Source organism: Lissotriton vulgaris, chromosome 1_1 (assembly GCF_964263255.1).
Source record: "Lissotriton vulgaris chromosome 1_1, aLisVul1.2, whole genome shotgun sequence".
NCBI classification, from domain to species: domain Eukaryota; kingdom Metazoa; phylum Chordata; class Amphibia; order Caudata; family Salamandridae; genus Lissotriton; species Lissotriton vulgaris.
In genome coordinates, this window is record NC_141685.1 from 688,894,639 (window position 1) to 688,909,923 (window position 15,285).

Consider the following 15,285-nt stretch of genomic DNA (forward strand, 5'->3'; position numbering starts at 1 on the left):
ACCATTTACAATAAAATCCTGGCCAAACACCCTAATAATTCGGAAGACCCTATTACCTTATGCAAAGAAACTCCCATAAAGATCTTTAAAGTCATTCCAGAAGTTACAGAGAACGAAATACTTACGCTTCTGAAGAATATGAAATCTGGCTCTCCTCATGATCTTCTCCCTGCTAGGCTAACCAACAGCCTGAGCAGATCATTATGCCCAATTATTACAAAAATCCTCAACCTTTCTTTCAAAGAAGGTAAACTCCCGCAACAGTGGAAAGAGGCAATTGTGAATCCGATACGTAAAAATACCACCTCTCCCTGGACTGAACTCTCTAACCTTCGCCCTATCTCTCTTTTGCCCCTCCTGACCAAGTTGGCTGAGAAATTTGTCAACACCCAGATCTCCAGTTTTATCGAAGCAACAGGGGGCCTGGACCAATCTCAATCTGGGTTCAGGCCCAACTACAGCATCGAATCTGCACTCCTCTCCTTGACTGATAACATCAAGATGTCACAGGATAGAGGCTCGATGATTCTGGTGCTGTTAGACCTGTCAGCTGCTTTCGATACTATATCACATAAAATCCTGTTGAACCGACTACAAGGAGTGGGCATTAGAGGTCAGGCGCTTGCATGGTTGGAAAGCTTCCTCTCTGGCCGCTCACAATCTGTCAGCTTGGGCCCCTATCATTCCATCTCAAGGGCGCTCACTAAGGGGGTGCCACAGGGCTCATGTCTAAGCCCCACATTATTTAATGTGTATGTGGCCCCCCTTGCTGAGATTGTGAGGAAGTACGGATTCACACCAGTGTCGTACGCCGACGACACTCAACTCCTCTACCCTTTCCATGCCCCGGACTCTAATGTTAGGGAAAACTTTGCGGAAGGTATCAGGGCCATCTCCAACTGGATGGCCTCCAACTACCTCCAGTGTAATGTCGGGAAGACAGAAGTGATGCTCTTTGGGAAAGCTAGCATGCTCTGGTCTCCTGATTGGTGGCCCCAGGATTTGGGACCTGTACCCTCCCCAAAACCCACCATCAAAAATCTGGGTGTGAAACTGGACCAAAACTTAACCTTAAAAGAACATGCAAATGTAATTGCAGGTGCCTGCTTTCACACCATTGGACTACTCAGGCGAGTTTTTCCTCTTTTACCGGACACTTACAGGAAGACCCTGGTACAAGCCCTTGTAATAAGTCGTCTCGACTATTGCAATGGGCTTCTGATACAAGCCAATGAGGATGCCATCAATCGACTGCAGGTGGTCCAGAACACGGCGGCCAGACTGATTCTGAATGCCCCTCCAAGAACATCTTCTGGACCCCTGTTGAGAGAACTACACTGGCTCCCAATACGCCAACGGGTTAAATTTAAAATCTGCTGTACTGTACATAAATGTCTATTTGGAAACGGCCCCAACTACCTAGCTAAACTACTACAGCCCTACAAACCGGAACGAGATCTACAGTCAAGTAACCAACTCCTGCTTAAACCACCTTTTATTTAAAAAACCAGACAAGGCGGCCGAGCCCTCTCTTCAGTGGGGCCGGCTTTGTGGAATAACCTGCCGCTCAGCCTCAGACAGACCTCCAATCACCTTACATTTAGGAAAATGTTAAAAACTAATCTGTTTATGGAGACATAATTAAAGGCTGTCCCCTCTTGCATTCTCTGGCTATCTGTATAGTATCTTTGCCACTTGCTGCAGTCAAAGCGCGGAGATAACCCTTCCGGGCTCGATTCTTGCGCTATAGAAGCAAATTAATAAATAAATAAATAAATAAATACTCAGTGCAATGTACAAGGGTCTGACAAGTAAACCAAACCATCCAATCATCGAATCAATAATTCATACATTAATTTACAGTAGGGAGCACTTGCACTGTGGCACTGGACAGCAGTGGCACAGTGCCCAAAGCATCTAACACCAGCAAAAACACACGAGGCAGCAGCAAAAATGGAAGGGAGACCCATGCCAAGGTGCCAGGTCTAACACGTGTCCCCTCCATCCGAAATGTGGGGAGAACGACCCTACCTCCTGGGAGTTCTCATCACTAAGGCTGAAATATCTGGACAGACCATCAGCGTTAGCGTGTTCTGTACCAGGGCGGTGGTGTTCCACTGTTAAATCCATCCCCAGTCCAGAAATGGACCACCTCAACAGCTTTGGATTCCCACTACTCATCTGCATTAACCATCTGAGGGGCCTGTGGTCCATCTGAACCCGGAAGTGAGTCCCAAACAGGTATGGTCTCAGCTTCTTCAGCGTGCAGACGACAGCAATTGCCTGACGTTCAATAGCCCTCCACCTTTGTTTCGGTGGAAGTAACCTCCTACTGATGAAGGCTACAGGTTGATCTAGGCCCTCCTCAATCTGTGACAAAACAGCCCCCACACCATGCTCTGAAGCGTCTGTCTGAACGATAAACTCTCTGGAGAAGTTGGGTGCCAGGAGCATGGGCGCTGTGCACATGGTAGCTTTCAGGGTCTCAAAAGCTTTCTGACAGGTGTCAGTTCAAATCCCTTTCTTGGGCTGCTTCCTGCAAGTCAGCTCTGTCAAGGGTGCAACAATGTTGCCATACCACTTGACAAATCTCCTGTATTACCCAGTGAGTCCTAAAAAGGCTCTCACCTCTGTCTGGGTTTTGGGGGGCTCCCAAGCCAGGATGGTTTCAATCTTGGGCTGAAGGGACGCCACCTGGCCGCTTCCCACTTGGTGTCCCAAGTTCACCACAGAACCCTGCCCGATCTTGGACTTACTCGCCTTGATCGTGAGGCCTGCCTTCCGCAGTGCCAACAACACTTCCCAGAGGTGGCGCAGATGTTCTTTCCAACTGGCGCTGAGCACTGCGATGTCATCCAGGTAGGCGGCACTGAAGTCATCCATTCCAGCCAACACCTGGTTGACCAATCTCTGAAAGGTGGCAGGGGCATTCTTCATCCCAAAGGGCATAACCCAAAATTGGTAGTGCCTATCTGGTGTGGAAAATGCTGACCTCTCCTTTGCCCCATCGGTCAAGGCGATCTGCCAGTACCGAGACTTTAGATCAAACGTGCTGAGGTACTGTACAGCCCCTAGCCAATCAATAAGCTCATCAGCTCTGAGGAGGGGGTGTGCGTCAGCCCTCGTGACTGAATTGAGCTCTCTGTAGTCCACAAAGAACCGGAGTTCTGGTGTGGCACCCAATGCAGCAGCCTTTGGGACCAAGACCACTGGGCTGGCCCAGTGGCTGTGAGAGGACTCAATCACTCCTAATGCAAGCATCTTTGAGACCTCCTTTTAATGCAAGCTCTCACCCTGTCAGTCACCCTGTAAGATTTGTGCTTCACAGGTAAGCTGTCTCCTGTGTCCACATCATGGATGCAACAATCTGTGACACCAGGAACCAGGGAGAACAGATCAGAAAACTGTCATTCCGTTGCTCAGGAGTCAGGGTGGAAGAGAGGTTTACACCATCCACTGACCCATCTTGCTCTGTTTCACACAGGAGGTCAGGAAGAGGCTCAGTCTCCTCCTCCATTCCAGCATCTGTTGCTAAGAGCATGCCCACTTCAGACCTCTCTAAGTAGGGCTTAAGGCGGTTCACATGAAAGACCAGCAAGGGGTTCCTGTGAGACCGCAAGTCCACTAAGTAGGTAACAGGACTCTTACACTCCACATCCTCAAATGTTCCGGTCTACTTATCCTGGAGTGCGCAATCCACTGGGTCCATGACCCATACTTTCTGACCAGGCCGAATCTCTACCAGAGTGGCATTCTGTTCGTACCACCGCTTCATCTCCTCCTGGCTGGCTTCCAGATTCGCCTCAGCGAGTTGCCTGAAACGCCTAGTCTGGTTCCTGAAGGCCAGCATGTAGCTATATACATCCTGTGGAGGTTTCCTGGGAGATTGCTCCTAGCCTTCCTTGACCAGACTCAGAGTTCCTCTGAATGGGTGTCCATAGAGAAGCTCAAAGGGACTGAACCCTAGAGATTTCTGTGGCATCTCACTGTATGCAAAGAGAAGGCATGGTAAGAAGATGTCCCACTTATGGCTCATGGGTTCCTCAAGACCCATTATCATGCCTTTCAGGGTTCGGTTAAACCTTTCTACCAACCCATTTCATTGGGGGTGGAAAGAGTGGTAAACTTGTAAGTTATATCTAATATCTAATCTCCTATTTTCTATCTCAAGTTGTGTATTCACCTTGAACTTGGTCATCTCCATTTCGTGCTTCCTGGATCTCTCTCTGTCCTCCAATTCCTCTGGAGACAGACTCTTGCCAGAAGCACTGCTACCTATGGGGGAAGGTACCTTCTTTCCTCCTGAGCCCAATTGCTCTTCCTGTTGAACATCTGCATTGTCATCCCCCTCCTCAATTTCAGGGGTTTTCTTTGCTTCTACCCAGGCCCCCTCAGCGCCTTGTAGAACTCTTCCTTCTTTGTGCACCCAACAGTGGAAACATTGAATTTCTTGTAGAAGTTCTTCATGTGTCTAACTTTGTAGCTTTCCAGCCTCTCTTCTTCCCGTTCACAATCAACAGAAGCTATGGATTCTGCTCTCTCCATGAAAACTGAATCTGGCATCTTTCAAAAATAGAACATCCAAAAAGGAATCTACCAAAAAGTATGTGGTTGTGTTATGGTCTGCATTCAGTAAGTAGTGTTCACCAATCACTGTATATAAGTCACAAATGCAAGTCCAGAATCCTCACCGCTGACCACCAATGTTAGATTTGAAGGTCTCCAGTTGGCACAGGTAGGTACTTGTGACAAATAGGGACCCTTGCCCCTAGTCAGGATAAGGGGATTACACTCCTAAATAACCCCTGCTCACCCCCTTGGTAGCTTGGCACGAGCAGACAGACTTATCTCAGAGGCAGTTTGTAAAGCATTTATGACCACATACAGTAACCCAGTGACAACACTACAAACGGACACCACACAAGGTTTTATATCAAAAATAAGTATACTTATATATAGATTTACCAAAAGACCATAAACGACAAAAATAAACAATACTATTACTTTAAGATGGTAGCTTCAGCTTAGTTCAGTTCAGTTCTTAAGATGCAACCCTTTGCGTCAATGTACCGTACGATGCGTTGCGCTTCCACAACAAGTAATGTTGCAGTGAGGGAAATGCGGCAAAGTTCTGGTGCAAAGAAATAAAGACATGAAGATCTTCCAGATGTGGCACGCTTCTCCATGGATGCGAGAAGTTCTCGGTTCGATGCGTGGACAGCAGCGGCGACACTCTTGTTCAGCGATGCAACGGCAACAGCTTCAGCTGCGATAGTCTTCTCCCACATTTGCGCGAAGCTTCCGCATGATGCAACAACTACAGCGGCTACATCCTTGTTCAGAAAAGTGAAGGCAGCAGCTCTGACGGCGGTGCGTTTCTCGGGGGATGCGAGGCGTTTTCCTCGATGCAGTGCAATACCACAGTTCCAGCAGCGACGCCCTTGTTCAGAAGTGCGACGGCAGCAACAGCGAATGCGACACACTTCTATCTCATTGCAAGACTCTTCTCTCGATGCGGTGCAATACAACAGCTCCAGCGGCAACACCCTTGTTCAGAAGTGCAACGGCAGGCAGCAGCGATAGCGACACGCTTCCTCTTCGTTGCGAGATGCTTCTCTCGATGTGGTGCAGTGTGACAACTCCAGTGGCAACACCCTTGTTCAGAGGTGCGACGGCAGCAGCAGCGACGACGACACGCTTCTTTGTTGAGTCGCGCTCCCTTGCGACACTCAGTCCCACTGAAGACCCAAAACAGCAGCAGGCACTTCCAAAGAACTTCGGGGAGATGGGGTGAAGTATGTTGTCCCTGAGACTTCAGCAGGTGGCAAGCTCTTTTTCAAGCACTTGGAGATCCGTGAAAGTTGAAAGCAAAGTACACTACGTTCCTTTCTCCTTCCTTTGGCAGTAAGGCAACAACTGCAGGCCAATCTCCTAAGCAGCACTTCAGCTTAGGAATAGTCTCTCCTCAGTTTCTTCAGGTTCCTCTCCTTAGTAAAGGTTTCTTCTTGTAGTCCAAACCAGTTCTGAAGCACTCCGTTTACCAGACTTCTTTCCTTTCACAGTGCAGGGCAGAAACATCAGACTCCTCACAAGAGGTGGAGCTAGCATTGTGGAAGGAAAGTACAGACCTGGAGCACTTTGTTGACAGGACTCCTTCTCTTCTTTCAGTGTGCAGGACAGACACATCAGCCGCATCCCAGGAGGTGGAGCCAGCATTGTTGAAGGCATGCCCAGCCCTATTCAAGGTTCAGGTGCAACTCCTCCCTCCCATCTAGATGCAGATCTCTCTATTCACCAAAGGGCTTACTCATCCTGTCTCTTGGAATCTCCCAGCCCTGTCACTCACAAACTCCAGACAAGCAATACACAACCTAACAGAGGCAGGCTTGAAAGGTTAGACAAGAAAATACCTACTTTCTAAAAGTTTTTTTTTCAAAAACAGAATGTTAAAATCAACTTCACTAAAAGTTGTATGTTATCATTCTGAGTCCAGGCATACTAAACTCGAATTTCCACCATGTTTTCAGAGTCAGATAGGATTATAAGAATGTAATAATCTAACTGCCCATTCTGGCTCATGGAGAACAGGTAGCCGTGCAATAGAGAAAAACAAAAATGGCTGTAATTCACTATCAGCACATGCCACACACACACAGGGCATATCTTAGCTTATACTTACAATGCACCCAGCCCTTGGGCCTACTATAGGGGTGACTGATATGAAGGAAAGGAAAGGTTTAGGGACTGGCAAGTGGGTGCACTTGCCCAGTCAGCATGACAGTACCATACTGCACACAGGCTCTGCAATGGCAGACCTTAGACACATTTTACAAGGCTGCTTCTGTGGGTTGCACAACCAGTGCTGCAAGCCCACCAGCAGCATTTGGATTTACAAGCCCTGGTCACACTCAGTGCACTGTACTAGGGTCTGACAAGTAAATCAAATACCCAAACATGGAACTACTGATTAATACATCAATTTACAATAGGAAGCACTTGCACTGTGGCACTGGACAGCAGTGGCACAGTGCCCAGAGCATCTAACACCAGCAAAAATACATGAGGCATCAGCAAAAATGGAAGGGAGTCCCACGCGAAAGGTACCAGGTCTAACAACACCCCTACGCTGGCCTGGCGTACGAAAGCCCAGCCCACTTTGTGAACGTATAAATAGGATAACCACACCACCACACGTCCTCCTTCTTCCACACTACCTCAAATGATATGCCACATCCCCCTCGCATATCACAATGCGCAATAAAATAAAGAAAGGGATCCATGAGGTGTACACCATCCTGGCAATCAACACGCGTTCTAAATTGTGAGCCCCAGTGCCCGTCGTCTGCGAAAGGGATCCATGAGGTGTACACTGTCCTGCAATCAACACTTCATCTGAATTGTGAGCACTGCTGCCCGTAGGGTTTGCTCACACAACAATGACAGCAGGTAAGCAGAGTGGCTTGGGTGCACAAGGCCTCCAATTGAGCGCGATGTGACGAAAGGGGTGGGGTACTTCAGCCAGGCTGCGCAGGTGCAAACAAATGATATAGCCGTATGTAATGATGTGATCTCTGACCTCATTCTTTTTTTTTATAGACCTGCTGGATCGCACTGTAGGCCTGAGCCAGCGGGCAGCTCTGCCCTGCTGACACTTCATCTGTCTCATTTTGAAGACCTGCTGTACCATAAGGTAGGCCTGAGCCTAGGGGCAGCGCTGCCCTACAGACACCTGTTGAGGGCAGTTCTGCAGGAGGGGTGGGGTTCATCACCCTGAGTGAGACTCAATGACTGCCCCAACGCCCTCGCCCCTCTCAAGATCTCCACAACTAACCACACCAACAAGAAAGCCGCCTGGTTCACCGAAGACCTCTGGACATCCAAGCACACCTGCCGGAAAGCTGTTAGAAGAAATGGCTCCACGACTGAACACCAGACAGCCACACAGCCCACAAGAACGCCACCCACAGACACCGCCAACTCATCAGGACCACCAAGAGGACCGCCTTCAAGAACCGCCTAGACAACAACGCACACAACACCAAAGAACTCTTCAGCATTGTGAAAGAACTCTCCAACCAAAGCTCCAACACCATGACATTTCACCATCAAAGGACCTGTGCGACTCCCTGGCCACCTTCTTTCACCACAAGATCACCGACATCCACGACAGCTTCAACTCTGACACCCCTGCACCCACCACCGAGACCACCACCCGCGACCTCCACCCGCACCAGCCGCCTGACCGCCTGGCCCACCGTCAGCGATGAAGACACCATCAAAACCATAAACTCCATCCACTCTGGATCCCCATCCGACCCCTGCCATCACCACGTTTTCAACGAAGCCAGCACAACCATCGCACCTCACCTCCGGAAAGCAATCAACATCTACTTCGAGACAGCAACCTTCCTGGAAAGCTGGAAGCACACCAAGATCAACGCCCTACTGAAGAAACCCAAGGCGGACCCCAAGGACCTCAAGAACTTCCGGCCCATCACCCTGCTCCCGGTCCTGGCAAAAGTGACAGAGAAGATTGTCAACAAACAGACAACCCGCTACTTCGAAGACAACAACATCCTGGACCCTTCTCAATCCAGTTTTTGCAGCAACCACAGCACCGAGACCACCCTCATCGCCGCCATCAGGATCCTGATGGCCAAGGGAGAAACAGCCACCCTCATCCTCCTGGACCAATCAGCAGCCTTCGACACGGTCTGCCACCATACCTTAGCTGCACGCCTCCATGACGCCGGAATCCAAGAGAAGGCCCTGGCCTGGACCACATCCTTCCTCTCCAGCAGAACCCAGGGCGTCCGCCTCCCACCCTTCTGCTCAAAAACTACAGAGATCATCTACGCGTCCCTCAGGGATCCTCCCTCAGCCCGACGCTGTTCAATACCTACATTGCACCGCTCGCCCATGTCACACAACAACATAGCCTCAACATCATCTCCAACGCCGACGACACCCAGCTGATCATCTCCCTCACCAAAGAACCCCACAACGCCAAAGCCAATCTCCTCAGAGGAATGAAGGCCGTCGCCGAATGGATGAAGGACAGCAGACTGAAGCTGAACTCAGACAAGACGGAGGTCCTCATCCTCGGACCCACCGCATCAGCCTGGGACGACTCGTGGTGGCCCACATTGCTAGGCACTGCCCTGGAACCCACCGACCATGCACGCAACCTGGGGGTCATCCTTGACTCCGCACTCTCCATGACCAAGCAAGTAAACGCTGTCTCCTCTTTCTGCTTCAACACCCTCTGAATGCTCTGCAGGATCTTCAAATGGACCCCCCGACATGAGAAAAACCGTCACCCAGGCCCTAGTCACCAGCAGACTCGACTATGGGAACGCCCTCTACTCAGGAACAACAACCAAGCTCCTGAGACGACGACAAACAAATCCAGAACGCCTCGGCATGACTGATCCTCGAAGTCCCCCGACGCAGCCACATCACACCCCATCTGAGAGGTCTACACTGGCTCCCGGTCAACAAGAGGATCACTTTAAAACTCCTCATTCATGCACACAAACCGCTACACAACACCGGACCTACATACCTTAATGACCGACTCAGCTTCCACACCCCCACACGCAGCCTCCGCTCTGCCAGCCTCGCCCTCGCCTCAGTTCCTCGTATTGGGAAAACCGCCGGCGGCGGCAGATCCTTCTCCTACCTCGCCGCCAAGACCTGGAACGCTCTCCCCACCAGCCTACGACAGTTCCAGGACGTGCTGGCCTTCAGAAGACTCCTCAAGACCTGGCTCTTCGATCAGTAGCTGCCCACCCAGCACCTTGAGGCCCTCACGGGTATGTTGCGCGCTTTAGATATGCAGTGATTGATTGATTGATTGAGTGCGCACGTTCGAAAAAGTAATGTTGCCATGCGCAATAATGTGATCTCTGACCTCATTCAGTCACATCGTTCTAATTTTAAGGACCTGCTGGACTGTACTGTAGGCCTGAGCCAGTGAGCAGTGCTGCTCTACAGACACGTGGTGTTGGCTTTTAGGACAATTTAGTGAGCTCCTTACTAAGTGTACATGCACACAGGCTCCCGCCACTGCATTACACACGCACATTATGCTTCTAGCATGCGCTCTGTTCCTTTCTATATGAACTTTGGTATAGCATATTATTATTTAACCCTGTGTATTCTCCCTAACTCCAACTCCTCTTTGAAAAACGATTACCACTAACAGTTGGTGGATCGTACTTCAAAAAACAAAGGATGCACACAACTCTATTTTCTATCAAGCTTGAAAAAAACCTTTATTTACCTCCAGATGTTTCCACCATTAAATGGTTTCTCCCTTTTCATTGATTGCCTCAAGAAGGGCGAAGCGGAAGCTGAACCCCGCAATGATGCCATGACATTCTGACACCTACCATTGTGGTATCAAGACACCGTCCCCGACCAGAGAACTGGTCTACCATAAAAATGTACCCCGGACTAGGAGCTTGCACCAACAAGTCGTGGGACACATCAGTGGTGGCAGGTGACCAGTAACACCTCGGTGTGCAAGACCTATTGAGCACAATGCGGGGGAAGGGTGCAGCACCCTGCGTGCACTGGTGCATCCAAGCGATTTTCCAGTAGCTAATAATGTAGGACTATATTATCAAAGAACGGCGATAATATTATCACCACTTTCGCAACAGGAAACTGCAGCTGAAGCGACGATAAGGGGTTGATAATATGCCCTTGTGAATTCCCCTAGAAGCTCAGGTTCACACAGAACCTGGGCTTCTATGGGAATTCACAAGTGCATATTATCAACCCCTTATCGCCGCTTTAGCAGCAGTTTCCTGCTGCTAAAGCGGCGATAATGTTATTGCCCTTCCTTCATATTATGGCCTATAATCTCTGGCCTCATGTATTTAATTTTAAAGACTTGCTGGACCACACTCTTTCTCGCAAACCCCAGCGTCCTAGACAAACGGGTGACAGAGGGTAAACACTAAGGGCTGGGTTCAATAGGCTGACGCTCTGTCTCCTCCTCCCTCTCTTTTTTTGACTCTCCCTCCCTTTCTCCCTTCCACCCACTCCCCCTCCCTTACATTCTCACTATGGTCCTTTTATTCGGACTATCTTTCTTTACCTCTTCCACATAGTACACATACTTATGTTTCATTTTTATCTTGCAGGTTTCCAACGCTGATTCCACTGGAGTCCAACCCACGTTTTATATTAAAGTTACATTTCTATTAATTTCTGTTTTAATAAAGGTTACTTTTTTCAAATAAATAAATAACTGAGATTATAGGTCTTCTTTTTCTGACAACACTTGTCTTTTATTTATTGTGAAAATCTTCTGTTTATAGGAGATTTTAGGGACAACATTATTTAATATTAGAGTGCACCTACCAAACATAATCTAACTGACTATTAGACAAATGAAGCCTGGGTAATTATACAACTCCAAGAGTTCTACGAGTGTATCACTTCATAACACAAGTAGTGTCTGTGTGATTACAGAACAAATAAGGCACTACTTAGGACCACAAAGGCTTCAGGGACTGCCGAGGCCCACCCTGCACATTTAAATAAAGACCCGGAGTGTGGCAATCCCCGGACTTCAACTTTACTCCCAAGCACACGTTACGTGTTGTAAATGGTTTCCCCGTTAAAGTAAAGACACATAAATTTTCAAATAACAAAATGTAAACAATTTTCTTTTCAGGCTTTTATTCTTTTGGTTTCAGCCACAGCCAACACGTGTTTTGTTGCAATTGGGGCGTGATCCCGCCACTTCATCAAGGCTATATCTTTCAAAGTGTTGAGATTTGAAATGTGGTGATATTTCCAACCCACATTGGGGTTCCAAGTTGTGTTGCGTTATTCCAGATTCTATGTCCAGATCCAAATGTCCTTTGCTATTCACATAGTATTCTTTAAATTTGCAGATTACGGCACCTCATAAACGTCCTGTCATCTACCAAGTGCGATAGGAAGCTCCCGAGTATCAGAGCCAACACAGCTTAAATAGCTAACGGGGAAACCATTTACAACAGGTAACGTGTGCTTGGGAGTGAAATAGATTTTGTATAGAGCTTAGGCTTTGTGTTTGTGGAGTTTAGTGGTTCTCCACACCTTTGAGCACCGTTAATATACTTTTTCAAACGTCACACTTTGCGCAATTTCACCAAGAGGCGCCGAAATACCTATACTAAATACCACGCATCTTAGGATTCCCGGTCTTTAGTTGGCCCCGAACCCCCGAACAATTAGTAAACAATACCCGGGAAGGTGGTGCTCCCCTAGGCTGCAAAACGTCTCTGTGCCCTTCCACGCCTAATTTACATGTGACATTAAGATCCCCAGTCCTACAGAGAGCCGGCAGTGGCCTCATTGAAAACAACGGGTGAGACCCCGTTTTTTGTTGTTGTTCTTTTCTCTCCATTTTTACAATCCACATCCCCTCTATTACAACGATACAAGGTTTTCATCCTCTCGCTTCAAGTAGTCGAACACGTATTTGCTATCACAGGGTGGAAGCCATGCACCACCCTCTAATAGCAAACACAAATGTCCAGCGAATGCACACCCCGGGACATTGTATGAGCTGCACCCGAGACGTCACCCTCCCTAGGACCATGATGCATTTGTTAGTATAAACGCATACTAACACTACTTACACACGTGTAGTACAGCGACCAGAATGTAGTGGAGAAGCAGAGGAAGCGCAAAATCTAAAAATATAAATCCTACCAGAAGTCGGAGGACATAGTTCAATGAGCCGACGACCCTGGTATTAGTAGAAACAGCTGCACGAACAAAACGGGTCTTCAGCACAACGTAAGCAATTTTGAAATATTGATGAGTGGTGCCTTCTTTTTACCTTCTCCCGCGCGTCGCCAAATTTATGTAGTGAAGAGGCAGACAGCAGTGGATCCAATAAGTAGATTCATTACAAGAAAACAAGACACCTGAAACAACCACCAACAGGAGCAGACAGCAAAGCAGCCGTCTAATCCAGCACCATGTACAAACTCCGCAAGGTTCCCCTCATGACAGCCCTACATTCTAACATTACATAGTGAGGGCCATATCATCAAGGAACCGCGTTAAAATTATCGCCGCTTTAGCGGCAGGAAACGGCAGCTAAAACTGCAATAATGGGCTTGATAATATGTCATACAGAATTCCAATTGAAGCCCATGTTCTGGTGTTACCATGGGCTTCTATTGGAATTCTCTACGGCATATTATCAAGCCCATTATTGCCGTTTTAGCTTTTCAGTTGCTGAAAATGGCCCTAAGCATATTGATTTAGGAAAAAAATAATAATACATCCCAGATACAGAGCGAATCTAAAACAAACTCTCAAGCATGACACTTACCGCAACCTACCTTACCACTACCCGCTCCAAACGACCGTGAGTAAGTGGTTTCACTTTGATACAAAACTAGGATGTCAGTGAGGATGCGTTTTTAGAATGTACAATTTTCCTTCTGAAAATAGTCTCTCGCCTAAGAAGATGTGTTCATTCAGCAGTGACAGGATTTCTAATTAAACGCTGCAAAATATATGCAAAGAACGGTCTGTTCTGTCCTGGGCTATCGATGCTTTACCCCTAAACCAATAAACCTCTTCTCAGAGGTTGGGCTGAGAAGAGACTGTCAGTTCTTGAGTTTTTTGTGTGAGCTGAAAACATCTTTATTTGTACATCTATTTTCTTCACATAAGCATTATGTTGTATGAATTCATGTTTAAAATCAGTTTGTCTTGTACTGCCAGAATGCTAGTGCCGGAAGTATCAAATACATAATTAAAACAAATCATTTTTTATTTAAAACGTTTAAAATGTGAAACAAATAAAGCTGAATATGTGTATTTGCACCCCAAAACCATTTTCTCAAAGTGCTCGGTGTTGTCCAGTGGAGTAATCCAAAATAAGCACCCCTTGCACGATATGATGACGGATCACTGAGTCTTCCATATCTCACAAATATGTATTGGCCTTGGGATGAATGGTGGTCCCCTAAAGGGCTGGGGCCTTTGCTACTCTGCCCCGAAACATACAAGTCCATTTTAGCAAAAGTCAAGGAGAACACAGAACTTTTTTTTTTTTTTACTAATTATAAATTAATATTACCATCTTATCTCTATTTCAGGGCGTTCCAAAAAAAGGCATGCAATGCTATAAAAAAAAAAATTCAAGAGGAGTACTATGGTACATACTTGTCTTTGTCATCAGGTCATGCTTCTGATATACCTATCTTTCACTTTCGGTCTGGCTTAGAAACTGCTATAGCCATCCAGCCAGCCTCATGTAACAAAAATATCACAAATAACAAATGCATACATATATAGATAAATAGCAGCGGCAGCCGGCACAGAAATACGCGATGGGGGTGAAACGGGGGTGGGGCGTGGTGGGAGTGGGGGGAAGTCCACAGGCGATGGAATAGGTATAGTTAAATAAATAAATATTACCTATTCCATTGTCTGTCAGCTTCCCCCCCACCCTGCAGTGCCCTGACCCGCTTCACTGTGCCGGCCACCACTGATTAATTGAGTGGCTTATTGTTGTATAAAGCATGGGGCAATGGATCAGCCGATTTCAACCATTGGATCTCATGCATGATGAATGATTCCTGATCACATGTTCAAATCAACCTAGAGCTCTTTAGTAGCAAGACTGGGGGGCCAGTACTTTAAATTATCATTTTTCTTTCCATTTTTATCCTTCTATCTTTTTTAGCCATCCTGTCTTGTCTAGTCAATGTCTTCAGGTTACGGTAATTCTGCTAAACACTACATTTTCTTTGTACCAATAAAATCATACTGTCCTTTGATGTGCATTAAACCTAAATAAGGGTTTCTATAACGTTTGTACGAACCCATACTTGCTTGCAAGCGCTCACACTGTTCTGCTAAAATTACTTAAAATTTTTCTTGCAAACATATGGCAGCCATGTTTAGGTGGCAGAATGTTTTCCATATATTTTTTGGGCATATACGCTTGCAGCAGCTTTTAAAAAATAATAATAATATCCACTACCCCAGCTTGCCACCATCAGATTGTTGCCTATCCAAATGTTTGTTTACATTTGAAGTTGATGAAATATTGTGTACCCTAAATTGCTGAAGTAAGGTTTGGTAGCAACTCTTGCACATCACTCAAGTGTTGTTCGCAGCTCGGCTGCTCGCTTTGAAAAACTTGATGAAGATGGGTATGTATGTCTGTAAGAACACTTAAAAAAATGTGTGTACGTGGACATGGGTAAAATTGATGGGTAGATGGACAGCAGCATATATATTTTTCAGACTAAC

At 47.1% G+C, this 15,285-nt stretch overlaps 1 protein-coding gene across 1 annotated transcript in view; it reads left to right on the forward strand.

Moving 5' to 3' along the window:
• Window positions 1–15,285, forward strand: part of DPYD (dihydropyrimidine dehydrogenase) — a 3,292,815-nt gene that overhangs the window by 503,345 nt on the left and 2,774,185 nt on the right. The gene's annotated exons all lie outside the window — the stretch shown is intronic.